This window comes from Monodon monoceros, unplaced genomic scaffold (genome assembly GCF_005190385.1).
Source record: "Monodon monoceros isolate NGI ecotype Baffin Bay Population unplaced genomic scaffold, NGI_Narwhal_1 Super_Scaffold_4, whole genome shotgun sequence".
NCBI lineage: Eukaryota > Metazoa > Chordata > Mammalia > Artiodactyla > Monodontidae > Monodon > Monodon monoceros.
The window spans coordinates 6,933,591-6,949,704 of record NW_021703781.1 but is presented as its reverse complement, the minus strand read 5'-3'; the positions used below and the strand labels follow the sequence as shown (position 1 = coordinate 6,949,704).

At 37.9% G+C, this 16,114-nt stretch overlaps 1 protein-coding gene and 1 pseudogene across 1 annotated transcript in view; both read right to left on the bottom strand.

Annotated features, from left to right (window-relative positions):
* RYR2 (ryanodine receptor 2) overlaps positions 1-16,114 on the bottom strand; it is a 721,906-nt gene that overhangs the window by 497,715 nt on the left and 208,077 nt on the right. The gene's annotated exons all lie outside the window — the stretch shown is intronic.
* LOC114908869 lies at positions 9,334-10,201 on the bottom strand (annotated as a pseudogene).

Sequence of the window (16,114 nt, the reverse complement as noted above, 5' to 3'; positions counted from 1 at the left end):
AATAGTAAATTACTAATGAAAGTGCATGGTGCCAATTCCATTGTCAATCGGTGTTAAGATTAAGCATCATTACAGTCACAAATATGAATATTTACTCTGGTAACGTGAAAAACATTAAATTAACTTCCTTGAAGCAGGAAGACTATGTCTGTGCATTCTTTGGAAGATACAGTAAGATAAAAAAAAAAAAAGCCAAATGGGGCTTCCCTGATGGCGCAGTGGTTGAGAGACCGCCTGCCGATGCAGGGGACACGGGTTCGTGCCCCGGTCCGGGAAGATCCCACATGCCGCGGAGCGGCTGGGCCCGTGAGCCATGGCTGCTGAGCCTGTGCATCCGGAGCCTGTGCTCTGCAACGGGAGAGGCCACAACAGTGAGACGCCCGCGTACTGCAAAAACAAACAAAAAAAATGTACTATGCACTTGAGATATAAGATGAATGAGATGTTGCCTCTGCCTGTAGGTGTTTTCCTGGTAATTATTTCATAATAGTTTCAAAATGTAAAGGGTCATGTGATTTTGCAGCAAGAGGTACAGTAGAAGGAATTCACTATGCCTGAATGAGAGAGAGAGGGAGGGAGGAGAGGGGAGAGGAGAGGTGGATAGGAAGAGAAAGGAGGAGGGAGGGAAGGAAAGAGAAAGGAAGGGAGGATAAAAGAAAGAAGTATCTTTTCAGGGAGGAGGGGATGGAAATAAATGCAGGAGGGCTTCACAAAGGAAGGCAAGTTTGACAGCTGCCTAAAGGACGAACAGGCTTCCTTTAGGTGGAGAATTACTCAAGGATGTTCCAGGGAGAAAGAGAGCAGAGCACGTTCAAAGGCAAGCTGTCTTCGAGCAAACTCGATCAGGCTGGACTAATTACACCTCCAGGGAAGTTTATGTGTGTCTAAATAGACAGATCAGTATGAAATGACAAAGATTCGCTCTTGGACCAAACTCTCCCCTGGTGCCTCTAAATCCTCTTTTCAACTAGGTCTCAACCTTGGCCTATAAAAACCAAAGACTCTCAACAAAGATGATTTTGTCCATCCCTGCCCCCTGCCAAACTCACATTGAGAGACATAAGCACGAACATAGTTTCTAATGGCTCAAGGACACAACCCTAGTGTGACTCTAGCCCCCGCTGAAAGGGCCTCCATGAGAAAGCTCAAGGCCACAGCCAACACCTGACAACAGGCCCCACCAACCTCTCTTAGCGCATTTACTAAAAGGCCTTCCAACTGTGAATCCTTCCTCTGTCCCTTTCCTATATACTAATATCTCCTACAACTCAAGGGTGTCTTTCTCAAGTACCTGAAAGCTATTCCTTTGAAATGTGATCATCAGGAAGGATGGCACCCCTGTCTCCCAGTCTCCCCGGGAGAAGAGAATTCCAACTTCAATACTTACCAGCTAGCAGACACAGTTGGCCTAATCAATATTTATGTCGACCAACCCTTTGCAATTTTTCCCTTCCCTGACCCTACTGAGTCCCCATGTGCCCCCCTCCCGATTCCCTCATTCTCCTCTTAAAATACCCAGGAAAGTCTGTACGAATTGACAGAGTTCAGTTCGTGCTGGGCTCTCTTCTCTACTGCAATAGTATATTACTGATTACAATCTGTCCTGACCATTTTAATTAGTGTCTGGCTTTGCTCATCTTTAGTAGTAATAGAGGATGAAATAACACAATCCACCATTCTAAAGCATTCAGTAGCTCTCCTTATCTTTCAAATATAGTTGTGCTGGTTGCATGGCATTTGAAGCCCTGCCCCAAGCCCAAAAGAACACTTGGGAATTCCCAGTCACTGACAAATGCCTCTTCTTCTCTGTCCTTTGTCCTTGTCCTCCTTCTGATATGCATCCTTCCACATCACACTCTATTTATCTACATTTATATTATACTCATTTATTCTTTCATTCATTCATATGTCAAACACATTCATTAACTTATTAATTACCATCTGTCAAGGAGTCCCACTCAAATGCCACGCCTCTACATTCCTAAAACTTCACTATTAGCTCCACCCAGAGTATTCTTTCCCAACTAGAGAACAGGGTGAGTATATCTAACCTGCAGGCAGAACATTTTTCTTCTATAATATCTTTCATTATTGCTCCTACAGTATTTGTTCTAGCTTCTCCTTTAGGAATATAATATTTTCCACATGTTATATGAGGGAGAGACACTCTATAGTCCATGGGCCAAATCTGGTCCACTGTCTGTTTCTGTACAGCCCATGAACTAAGAGTTCTTTAACCTTTTTTAATGGTTAAAAAAATCACAAGAAGTAATATTTTATAAACATAAAAATCATAAGAAATTCAAATTTCAGTGTCCATAAATACAGGTGTTTTTTGTGACACAGCCATGCTCATTTGTTTACATACTGCCTATGGCTGTTTTCATGCCACGATGTTCCAAGAACTGAGTAGTTCTAACAAAAAGAAAACAAAACATTTGATTCACAAAGCAGAAAGTATTTATAGAAAAAAGTGTGCCAACCCCTGTATTAGGTAACAATTTGCTGCAGTGTGTTCACTCCAGTGATGGTTAAATCATACTCTCAGATCTAGAAAAAAAGATGGCGTGCAAGACCTTTTTTTTTTTTTTTTTTTTTTTTTAAACAGGCATTCTCACTCAATTCAGCTCTGATCTTCTAACTTAGCAGCTTCTCCTTCCCGAGACTATACTTCCACAATCCTGTTCCTATCTCCGCATATGCCTTTACTACTTTGAGAGGACTAACGCTTCCAAAATGCACTGGGTCATCGCCAGCTTCCTGCCTACCAATGCCCATGCCATTTGGTGGGAATCTGAGTTGATGGGACAGAGGAGTGGAGGTTACAAAGAACTGCTTGTTCACACTATGCATTTTAGCACAGCCTGTGGGTCGGAGGCAGGCTCGATGGACTGAAGTGCCTGCCAATCTTTCCTTAGTGTTTGAGGTAAACCTGTGTGTATCAGAGGTGAATTCCAGGTGGGTTTTTCTCCAACTGGTTCCATCTACCTTAGAATTAGTGGATATCTCTCCCAGATTTTAGATTCAATTGTTTTTCAGTCTAAGATTTCAGTGTTTTCTTAAGTTTTCATTTTATTTTGAGACACACTGACCAGAAGCTCATTTTTGACTACAATGAGAATTTCTTTAAAATCTTTAAAATATTCCAAGAATGAGTCTTTAGCTCCTAAGACAACTTATTGATGCTGTATTATTCAAGTATTCCATAAAATGCTTCCTCCTTTGGGGATTTCAATTATGTCATCATCTTTATCCTTTCAAGTCACCACCCTTTCCTAACTGGGTAAGCAGCATCAATATGTGTTTAAAACACTGAAGAATTATTTCCACACAACTTATAAATTATAATTTAACAAACAGTTCCATTCTGGCCAATAGAATGATCTGCCAAAAATTGTTAGACATTTTCTTATAACTTTTCTGTTTTATCAGAACTTTAAGTAAGCAATCATTTATTCCTTATTGACTAGATAGTCATACATTATTAGGGTACTTCCTTTCTGCCACACCTACCACATACTTTGTTTTCCTCTTAATGTATTGGGGAAAAAATAATTATATAACTAAAACACAAGGATTCTGAGAAACAAACAATGCTATTAATAATTAATGTTCTCTCCCAAACACATTGGTCTTTTACCTCCCTTTTGCCCAAAATTCTGTGAAAGTCACAATGAATAAACAGAACAAAATGGCAATAATGTTAATATTTATTTTCCTATAATTATGTTTTATTACCTCAATTAATTTTTATGAAAAACACTGAGAAAGCATCTGATATTTAAAATGTTTTATAAACTTGATTTTTATAGTGAATCTTTCTTACATCATCCAGCATTTATCTTATACTGACATTTTTATTATTCAAAAATTCTCACTTGAATAAGAGCAGCAGTTCATCTGGAATATCACAACTATTATGCATCATTAATATACTAATGCATTATTTATGATGGTGAATAATATCCTGAAATGAGAAGTCACTGAAGATAAAATATTGCTCTATCATGTTCCATTATGGGAAGATATACTTTTAATTAAAGTGATGCCATAGGAACTGGAAGAAAGAGTTCTTGATATTGTTCTACCTAAAAGGCTCAACTTCCTTTTTGGAGGCCTAATAAAAATCAATAGTATTGTTTTATAGGTACGGTAAGTATGGACCAGTCTTAGAAATACAGAATCACTGGAGTGTTGGGCTGAAACAAATCTTAAAGATCCTCTTACTATATCCGTCCTGAGTCCACAAAAAGAGTAGTACCAGAAAATTATATGTGTAGCAATAAGATCATTAAACAAGAATCCTATTTTTTTAACGAATTTTCTTTTTTGAGGGACCACTCCATTACTATTGATAAATGATTGGCCTACGACAATCACTGGTCCCCTTTTGAACTTAATGTAAACTTGAGTTTGTACCTGTGTAGGTATGTATGTGTGCACAAGCATCATTCCATATATGTGTATCTTTCAGTGTACGTTCTAACTGGTCTGCATATATGACGGCTGTTGGTACACTGATTTTATAACTCACTGTTCCATAGATGTCTCTCATAAGTCCATTTTTGGTAGTTTTTCCACTGACTCATTTGGTAGTCTTAGACATATAATCAGATCATCTGCAACTAGAGATGCTTTACCTCTTCACATCCAAACTTAAGTCTCTACGTCTAATAACACTGGCTTGTCCCTCCAACACACATGCACAGCAGAGATACTGAACGTCCATCTTTAACTTATGTCCAATTCAAGCAACTAGTGTATAGGGATATAGGTATACATATAACTGATTCACGTTGTTGTACAGCAGAAACTAATACAACATTGTAAAGTAATTATACTCCAATAAAACACACAGATGGACCTAGAGATGATCATACTAAATGAAGTATGTCAGACAAAGACAAATATCAATATGATATCACTTATATGTGGAATAAAATAATTATACAAATAAACTTATCTGCAAAACAGAAACAGACTCACAGACACAGAAAACAAACTTACGGTCACCAAAGGCGAAAGCATGGGGGATGGATAAATTAGGAATTTGGAATTAACAGATACATGCTGGGGCTTCCCTGGTGGCACAGTGGTTAAGAATCCGCCTTAAGTGACTCAGCCCATGTGCCACAACTACTGAGCCTGTGTTCTAGAGCCCGCGAACTACTGAAGCCCACACGCCTAGAGCCCATGCTCCACAACGAGAAGCCACCGTAAGGAGAAGCCCACGCACCGCAACGAAGAGTAGCCCCCACTCGCAGCAACTAAAGAAAGCCCAGTGCAGCAACGAAGACCCAATGCAGCCAAAAATAAATAAATAAAATGAATAAATTTATTTTTTAAAAAAACAGATACATACTACTATATTTTAAATTGATAAACAACAAGGGCCTACTATATAGCATAGGGAACTACATTCACTATCTTATAATAACCTGTAATGGAAAAGAATCTGAAAAAGAATATGTATATACATATTCACACACATATATATGTACATATATATAGGAGGTATAACAGAATCATTTTGCTGTACACCTGAAACATTGCAAATCAACTATACTTCAATTAAAACGTAAAAGGAATTAATGTCTACTCCAAATAGATACATAAAATTCACCATGTTAACTATTTTTAAGTGTGTAGTTCAGTGACATTTAGCACATTCACCACGTTGTGCGACCATGACCACTAACTAGCTACAAAAAATTTTCATCATCCCGAAAGGAAATCAGGGACCCATTAAGCAATCACCCTCCATTAAACCCCTGGCAACCGCTAATCCGTTTTATGTCTCTATGGATTTGCCTACGCTGGATATTTCATATAAATAAAAACCATACAATATGTGAAAATAAACAAACAAACCACTAGTGTCCCACCCCCAGTAAATAAGGTGCTGACTTTTGAACTGAAGTGTGCAAGTGTGTGTGTGTATACGTATGTGCGTTTGTAAAATAAATGTTAAGGAGCTATCCATCAATTCCTATTTTATTATTTTTTGAAACATAGATAGATAGTAAATTTTGTCAAGAGACTTTTCCCTACCTTCAGGGATGTCTAAAGAATTTTTCTCCTTAGCTCTACTAATATGAAGAATTATACTAACAGATTTTTTGGTATTGAGCCCCTCTGGGATTCCTGGAATAAACCCCACTTGGTCATGAGGTATATTTTAATGCAACATTGTTTTCTGTTAAAACATTTTATTTTGGAATTGTGTATCAATATTCCTAAGTAAAATTGTTCTATAATTTTTTAAGATTTTGGAATCCATGTTATACTTACTCAATGAAACAAATTTGGAGATTTTCCTTCTTTTCCTATCTTTGGAATAATTTAAGCTGCATAGTTAAGAAGGGGTTTATTTGACCCTGGTACAATTCTTGTCAGGAAATTCTTATTACTTTATTTTATGACAATTAGTCTGTTTAGACTTTCTGAAGTATACTTAATTTTTCTACAGAATGATTCATTTCATGAAGATTTCCAAATCTACCTGCATATAATTGAGCAAATGGTCCCTTAGGATTTAATTTACTGTGCTGTGACTGTTTTCCCTTTTGTACCTTTACGTAACTTCTAATACACAAGAATATTTGTACTTTCTCCCTTTATCTTAGTTTGTTGAATTTTTTCAAAGAACCAATTTTTAAATTAACTCATCAATTTCCTTTTTATCTTTATTAATTCTATCCTGTTGCTTTCTTTTGTTTACTTTGTTATTCTAGTTTTTTATCTGCTTGTTTAATCCATTTATTTTCTTTTTCTTTTTTTTTCTTTTTTTTTTTTTTTTTGCTGTACGCGGGCCTCTCACTGTCGTGGCCTCTCCCGTTGCGGAGCACAAGCTCCGGACGCGTAGGCTCAGCGGCCATGGCTCACGGGCCCAGCCGCTCCACGGCATGTGGGATCTTCCCGGACCGGGGCACGAACCCGTGTCCCCTGCATCGGCAGGCGGACTCTCAACCACTGCGCCACCAGGGAAGCCCTTCTTTTTAATTTTTATTAATACATGCATTTAATGCTAAAAATTTTCTCCTGATAACTTTCTTAGATATGCCCACATATTCTAAATAATCATGTACTCATTTTCATTACGTTTAAAAAATTCTTCCATTTTACTTGACACTTCTCCTTTGACCTAACATTTACTTAATAGTGTGCTTTGTAAATTTCAGATAGAAAGAGTTTCTTAATAGTTTATGGCCTTTGTATGCAAAGTCACGTTGGCTAGCATCTTTGACACATATTTTCTTTCCCTAAGTTTCTTAATGTGTTACTCCATTTTCATTTGGCATAAAGCGTTGGTCTTAAAAATAAGTATCATGACAATCTGACTTTCCTTCCTTTAAAAGTGACTTGGTCTTTTTGCCTGGATTCAAAAGGTTTTTTTTCTTTACCCTTAAACTCCAATAGCTTTACTGTGATTATCCGTCTGGGCCAACTAAGAAGGTGATTTTCTACGTAGGCACTATGCATTTTCAATGTGTGGTTTCAGGCAAGTGTTCTTGAGCTTTGGTTTTCTTCCCAGGGTCATTTATTATAAGTGCATTCTCTTATACCTAACATTTTCTGTTGTCCTTTTTATTTCAACGCATTATTTTATACCATATTTAGGTTCACAGCAAATTTGAATGGAAAACACAAAGATTTTCCCATCAGTCTGCCCACAGACGTGCTAAATAAGCCTCTGCCATTATTAACATCCCTCACCAGCTGGTACACTTGTTATAAGAAATGAACCTTCATTGACATATCTAATCACCCAAAGTCCACAGTTTTCACTCTTGGTTCTGTACATTCTTTGGATTTTAACCAATGTATAATGGCATGTATCCATCATGAGAATATCATACGGAAGAGTTTCACTGCCCTAAAATTCCTCTTATTCACCCCTCCTCCCTAACGCCTGGCAACCACTGATCTTTTTACTGTCTTCATATTTTTGACTTTTCCAGAATGTTATATAGGTGGAATCCTACAGTATGCAGCCTTTTTGGATTGGCTTCTTTTACTCAATAATATGCATTTAAGTTTCTTCCATGTCTTTTCATGGGTTGATAGCTTATTTCTTTTGAGTACTGAGTAATATTCCACTATCTATAAGCAACACCGTTTATTTATCCATTCACCTACTGAAGGACATGCAGGTTGCTTCCAAGTTTTGACAATTATGAATAAAGCTGCTATAAACATCCACGTGCAACTTTTTGTGTGAACATTTAAACTTTCAACTCCTTTGGGTAAATACCAAGGAGTATGATGGCTGGATCATGTGGTCAGAGTATGTTTAGTTTTGTAAGAAGCCTCGAAACTGTCTTCCAAAGTGGCTGAACTATTACGCATTCCCACCAATGACGAGTAAGAATTTCTGTTGCTTCACAACCTTTTCAGCATCTGGTATTGTCAATGTTCTGGATTTTGGTAACTAATAGGCACAGTGGAATCTCATTGTTTTGTTGTTGTTGTTTTTTTAAGGTTTCAATATTGTATTCAAGTTTTAAGTGATGTTAATTACAGCATTTGAAGGGGAGGAACTAATTCCACACAAAATGAAAGACTCTAAAATGTACCCATTAAACTCCTAAGAAATAAACTGAGTGGCGAAAATACAAGAGAAGTTCAATTTAGATGCTGAGTGTTGACACCATGTGATTACAGTCACAGAGACTCCTCCCAGCTTGCAGCTGGAGCTCTTAGAAGCTATTTCATACTCTGGTGCAAGGGCCAAAAAACACAACATGAGAAAAAACACAATTAAGTCCTGAATTACTGGCTTCATCACATCCACCTTCTCCACCCCAAAGTGGCACAGAATAAACAGCTACCGCTCCCTGCAGACTACTTTTGGTGTAAAAGAGGTGATGGATTGGGGTGGAAAAAGTCCCTGCCTTAAAAAGTCCCTTTCAGATGAGTTTGTATACACCATCAAAGAGCCTCTTCTCAATCAGGGTAGGAGACCAAGGTTCCGTTCTCAGGAAATCACAATTTCATTCATTTACTTAATACGAATTTACGAATTACAAAGTGCCTGCAAATTACCAAATTCCACTTGCAGCCGTTTCTAGGTAAAAAAGAAACCTGACATCTCTAGAGGGGCCAGCAAGCTCCCCCTCAAGTCTACAGCTGAAAGGACCTTCTATGAAATTGGGTTTCTTCTGTACCTCTGAAAGGGTAACACCCTAAAGCTGAATCACCTTTAACCTGGAAGTCTAACATGATATATAGCGACACCTGCATCCCAGACATACAACATTAAAAGGTACACTAAATTCTGAAGGTAGCTATGCTGCAAAATAGTTTAAAATTAAACGACTGTACAGTATTCATCTATGCTTGGAACTCCAGCCCTAGACCAAGCCTGTGGCCACCAGCACTGACATTCCTGCCATCCAGCAGAACTGACAGTGTCAGTTTGATACCTGGCTTTAGGGTCTGAGTATATTCTAACCCTATCAGGCTGGAGTTGTTCACTTTAGCCGAGAAGCAGGCATCAGGGTTGATCTGGTACTTGGCTGCTATTCCGAAGCGAGTGTTACTGTTTCCCGCTGTCCAGGCCAGATTAACAGCAGTCTCCAACTTCTTGTTCACCTTCTGATAAATGGAGCCGCCAAACTCCGTCCCATCATTTACAATAGTGTGAAGCTGGAATTCATATTCATCGGTCTTGTAGCCAACCGCAAAGTTGCTCTGGATCACTCGAGACTTTGTGGTCTCAAAATTCATCTGGTAGTCAGCCAGCCAGCCAGCCAGCCCTCATAACCCAGCACGAGAGCACGCGGGTGGAAGGCCCGGCAATGTTGAAATCCACGTCACAGCCCAGGTTGATAATGTTCCCGCTTGTACCCTGTCTTGATTTTAGTATTTTTTTTCCCCAGTGTTTGGTGAGAAGGATGAATCGAAGGTCAGCGTCAGGCCACGTGCAAGCTGATCTTCCACAGTAACCTCCGTGCCTAGTGTGTTGTCAGTGTTCCATTTCTCCGTAAACATCAGACCATATTCGGTCCACCTGTAACTTGGTTTCCAGACTGCCCGTCACTCTGGTGGTCTCAGTGTTGGCTGAACTTGAGCTTGTAAATTCCAGTCCATTCTCAGATTTTGTTTGCAAATCCAGTTTTATTAAGCCAAATGCATAGCTCTTGGTGAAGACATCCCTGGCAGATTTGCCAAGATCAGCATACGTGGGAGGCACAGCCATCTTCTGCTCAGAAGCGGTGGCTGTGGGCTCCGCGGCAGGTACAGCGGGGGCTGCGACATGAGGAACAGAGCGAGTGGCGGGGCAGAGGGCCTATCTCATTGTTTTAATTTGCACTTCTCTAATGACGTAAGACGTGGAACAACTTTTCATGTGCTTATTTATGATCTATATACAAGTATCCCCTGCTTTTCAAAAGTCTATTTTTATGCCAGTTTGCTTTTAGGGAAGATCTATATTAGTACCTGTTTGCTAATCAAAATAAATCAGAAGAGGATTTTTGCTTTTACTAACAAAGGCAAGAAGCAGAAACAGCGTTCAGCTTTTGTCTTGCAGCAAGCCATTATAGATCCAGCCCATACTATCAGCAACAAGAGTGGCACCAAGGAGCATGATGGCTGGGTCATATGGTCAGAGTATGCTTAGTTTTGTAAGAAGCCTCCAAACTGTCTTCACGCAGTCCTTCCTCAGAAGCTACACTCAGCATCTCGGCATCAAGCAGCCACAGCTTTGACTGTGTCTGTGAGCATCTGTGCTTTATCTCAGTTTAATTTGTGCGTCTGTTAGCAAGATGTGTCCTAAGGTAACTGCTTGTTTGCTTTAAGCCATTTTGCCATATGAAAAGTTTCATAGGAATGCTCTACTTTCAGATGGCAGGGGAAACCTGTTATCTCCTTAAATGAGGTGTCTTAAGGCCTCTGGCCTATTTTTTTAAATCAGGTTGTTTCCTTATTTCTGAGTTTTAAGAGTTCTTTCTATATTTTGGGATGGGCCTTTTCCAAGTATTTTCTCTCAGTCTGAGACTTATCTTCTCATTCTTTTCACACTGTCTTTCTCAGAGCAGAAGTTTTTAATTTTAATGAAGTCCAGCTTATCCATTCTTTCACGGATCGTGCTTTTGCTGTTGTAATTAAAAACTCATCAACACACCCTAGATCATCTAGGTTTTTCTAACTACGTTATCTTCTGGGATTTTATAGTTTCGCGTTTTATGTTTAAGTCTGTGATGTATTTTGAATTAATTTTTGTCAAGGGTGTAAGGTCTGTGTCTAGATTCACTTGTTTGCATGGGGGGGGCCAGTTGTTCCAGCACCATTTGTTAAAAAGACTATCTTGGCTCCATTGGACTGCCTTTGCTCCTTTGTCAAAGAACACCTGACTTTATCTGTGGGTCTATTTCTGGGCTCTCGATTCTGTTCCATTGATCTACTGGTCCAATCTCTCACCATTATCACATTGTCTTGATTACTGTAGATTTACAGCAAGACTTTAAGTTGGATAGCGTCAGTTCCCCAACTTTGTTCTTCTCCGTCAACACTGTTGGCTATTCGGGTTATTTTTCCCTCTCCAACTAAACTTTAGAATAAGCTTGTCAATATTCACAGAATAACTTGCTGGGATTTTTACAGGGATTGCACTGAATCTGTAGATCAAGTCAGGAAGAACTGACATTTTGCCAGTATTGAGTCTTCCTATCCATGAACACAAAATACCTATTTAATTTTTCTTAGATATCTTTCAAAGTTTTGTAGTTTTTCTCATAGAGATATTATAATATTTTATTAGATTTATACCTAAGTATTCCATTTTGGCATGTTAATATAAATGGTATTGTGTTTTTAATTTCAAATTCCACTTGTTTATTGTCAGTATAGTGGGAAGCAATTGACTTTTGTATACTAAATTTGTATCTTGCAATAACTGCTTATTAATTTTAGGAGTTTTTGGTTGATTCTTTCAGATTTTCTACACAGATTTATAACGTCATCTATGAACAAAGACAGTTTTATTTCCCTCTTTCCCATCTGTAGGCCTTTTATTTCCTTTTCTTGTCTCAATGCGTTAGCTAGGACTTCCAGTACTATGTTGAAAAGAAGTGATGAGAGGGGATGTTCTTGGCTTGTTCCTGATCTTTGTGGGAAAGCTTCAAGCTTCTCACCATTAAGTATATTAGCTGTAGGTTTTCTGTAGATAATCTTTATCAAGTTGAGAAAGTAAACTAAGACTACATGGGAACTAAGAGTTTTGTGGGTTTTTTTATCATGAATGCATGTTATTTTTTCCAACACAATTTCTGTATCTATTAATATGATCATGTGATTTTTTTTTGCTATTGATGTGATGGATACATTAATTGATTTTTGAACGTTGAACTAGACTTGTATACCTCGAATAAATCCTATGTGGTCAAGGTGTATAATTCTTCTTATACATTATTGCATTCTATTTACTAATATTTTCTTGAGGATTTTTATATCTACGTATAAAGAGATATTGTCTGTAGTTTTTTTTTCTTGTAATGTCATTATCATATTTTGATATAAGAGTAACGGTTTCATAAATGAGTTAGGAAGTATTCTTTCTGCATCAATCAGCTGAAAAAGATTATAAAGAATTGGTATAGTGTCTTCCTTAAGAAAAATAAGTGAGGGAATTCCCCGGTGGCACAGTGGTTAAGAGTCCACCTGCCAATGCAGGGGATACGGGTTCGAGCCCTGGTCCAGGAAGATCCCACATGCCATGGACCAACTAAGCCCACATGCCACAACTACTGAGCCTGCACTCTAAAACCCGTGAGCCACAACTACTGAGCCCTCATGCCACAACTACTGAAGCCCACGCGCCTAGAGCCCATGCTCTGCAACGAGAAGCCACTGCAATGAGAAGCCCGCGTGCCGCAACGAAGAGTAGCCCCCCGCTCGCGGCAACTAGAGAAAGCCCACACACAGCAACGAAGACCCAACACAGCCATAAATGAAAGAAGAAGGAAGGAAGGGAGGGAGGGAGGGAGGAAAAAATAATAATAAGTGAATAATCCATTGGGCCTGGTGCTTTCTGTTGGGAAAATTATTAAATGAATACATATATTTTTAAATACAGTATTGCTATTACTACTTTCAACAATCTGTTAGGTCAATTAAGAATAAGAAAAAAAAAGATTTTATTTTAACCACTCATTCTCTGATGCTCTTCCTTCCTTGCTAAAGATTAGAGTTCTTGACCTATATATTTTCCTTATTACTGCAAAACTTCTTTTAACATTTCTTGCAAAGCAGGTCTACTGGCAAAAAATATCCTGAATGTTTGTTTGTCTGAGAAAGTCTTTCTTCTTCACTTCTGAAGGGGAATTTTGCAGGATATTGAATTCTGGGTTGGTATAGAGTCTCTTTTTCTCTCAACGCTAAATATTTCACTCCAGTTTCTTCTTGTTTCCAGTGGTGTTTTGAGACGTTGGATGTACTTCTTATCTTTGCTCCTCCATTGGTACGTTTTTTTCCCTCTGGCTTCCCTCTGGACTTTTAAATTTTCTGTACCTTGAAAATGATACGCCTATGTATAGGGGTTTTTTGCATTTATTCTGCTTGGTGTTCTCTGAACTTCCTGGATCGGTGGTTAAGTGTCTGACATTAATTTGCAGAAATTATCAGTCTTTACTGTTTCGAATATTTCTTCTATTCCTTTCATCATGATTCTAGAGAACTTCTGTAGGTGTCCTACAGCTCTTAGATACTCAATTCTGTTATGGTTTTTCTTTCAGTCATTTTTCTCTTCGCTTTTCACTTTTGCAGGCTTCTTTTGAGATACTCTCAAGCTCAGAAACTGTTTGCTCAGCGACGTCCCATTTACTAATAAGTCCATCAAAGGCATTCTTAATTTCTGTTACAGTGTCTTTGATCTCCAGCATTTCTTTTTCCTTCCTCCCTAGAATTTCCACCTCTCTGCTTACATTGCCCATCTGTTCTTACAGGCAGTCTACCTTATCTATTGGAACCTTTAGCATATTAATCATGGTTGTTTTAAATTCCTCGTTTGCAGTTGAAAGTCTGATGGGCCTGGATTACCTATAGATACTATTCTGCTCCTTCTTCTCTGTGACATATAAAATTACATCTACATACATAATGGAAAAATGTAAATAATTATATAAATAAATGTAAATTAATTACTCCACTTATACAGTATACATAAATTATACGTGATTATTTATAAATTATACACAATTATATATAAATTATGTATGATTATATATAATTACACATACATATAACTATATATATAGTTATATATATATAGCTATATAAAAGAGACAAATAAGGAGCAGAATTATGTCTACAGGCAACAAAAGCACACCAGATAAACAGATAAAAATTGAGATGAGCTTCCTTGTACGCTTGGGAAAGGAGGGTGGGTCAGCATAGCTTTTGTAGCTTCAGGGTCCTACGGCAACTTGTTCTGCTGTTTTCATCTAGTGTTCAAAACCAGGCTTTTTGATTATGAGATCTATTGGCTGTTTCCCTGCCCCACTTTCACCTGGTCCTTCTCTATCCTTTGGCCCTATCCACCCTGCTCAATCTGAACTGGATTCCCAACAATTTCCCTCAGAGCAGGGCTTTGTCAAGAAAAGAGCCTTATTTGGTTAGTTTCACAAGTCCATAAGCCAAGATTGCTCTAGAAACATCCATCCTTATCATAGTTCCTTTGTTCCTTCCTAGTTTTAGCTTCTAGTTTCACATTGGCCCACCATGTTTTCTAGTGAGTACCTGTTACCAGTTTTCAGAGACAGCAGAAACCATGTCACCTCCCCTACACTTCCTCCCCTACACTTACTGATACCAGAGGTGGGGATAACTTGTCACCTAGTTCGCTTTAGATATTATATTGTCTGTGGGTTTCAGGTTTTGCCATCGTCATAGGTCTGTTTTTATGTGGAGATTCAAGGAGATTAAAAACTATGCCTCCCTAATAACTTCTCATTTCTCCATAAACTTTTTAATAATAACAAGGTGGGTATCTCTGAAAATGACTAGTTCCAAAGAACAAAAGCCCAACTTTTCAATTCTAAAATATAGAAACAAAAATGTCATTCATATAAGGAGTGTGCAGTAAATATCCATAATTATGAATTATGAATAACTATTTAAACATATCATCAGATTTAATGCTTACATTTTCTGCAAGAAAATCTATGCTGGAATTATGAAACATTCTCTTTCAGGCACAGATCAGCCTGAATAAATATCCTAGGAAAATGAAACAGTCTTCTGAAAAAGTAACTCTTGCATTTTATTAGAAGGTTCTGTGCTTAAGGTTTTTCTGGGATCATTTCCAGGAATATGTATATAATTTACAGTGACTGACTACTCAATGCCAACAATAATTCTGTTCTCCCAACCTTTATAATAAATGCAGGAGACACCAATTTGAGGGGTAAAAAAAAAAGGCCATCTCTCATTTTCTACCAATGAATGTCAAATCCAGATATACCTACATGAAACACATCTGCACCCAGGCTTAGATAGTTTAAACATCAACTGAAATCCACAGTTTTGACTCTTTGCTATTACAGAAAATTAAAAGTCTATTTTATAAAATAAATTGCCCTCAGACTAGTGGTTGCCTTTCAAATTTAATAATCCATTAAATCTTATGAATCACTCACTAGTGCTTCATGCTAAAAAATAAGAAAGTAAATGAGCTATACCCAGGTCCTCAGGGAATTTAGAAGCTAGTGTATGGTACCTGGGAGTATACATACTTACATATTCAGGGAGAGAAGATGTTGTGGATGTTACACAGAATTAAGCCCAACTAACAATATAATAGAAATATAAATAAATCACTTAAGAAAAACAGAGAGAAAAAAGGCCAGAGGAGGGACTATTTGAGATAGGCTTTGAAGGACAAGCAGTATTTCACCAGCAGGAAACGTAAAGGAAGGATATACAAGTCAGGGAGAACAAAGTAAAACGGATATATGAAAAAAGACTGACACAGAAGGGAATCATCAAGTAATCTGAGTAGGGCAAAGAAAAGAGTATTTATGTTGTAAGAACTTTTAAAAAAAGGTTCAGATTGGTTTACTGGACTTCAGTTACTATTTTATTCTATGCTTGATAAACAATTTCAGTATCTCAT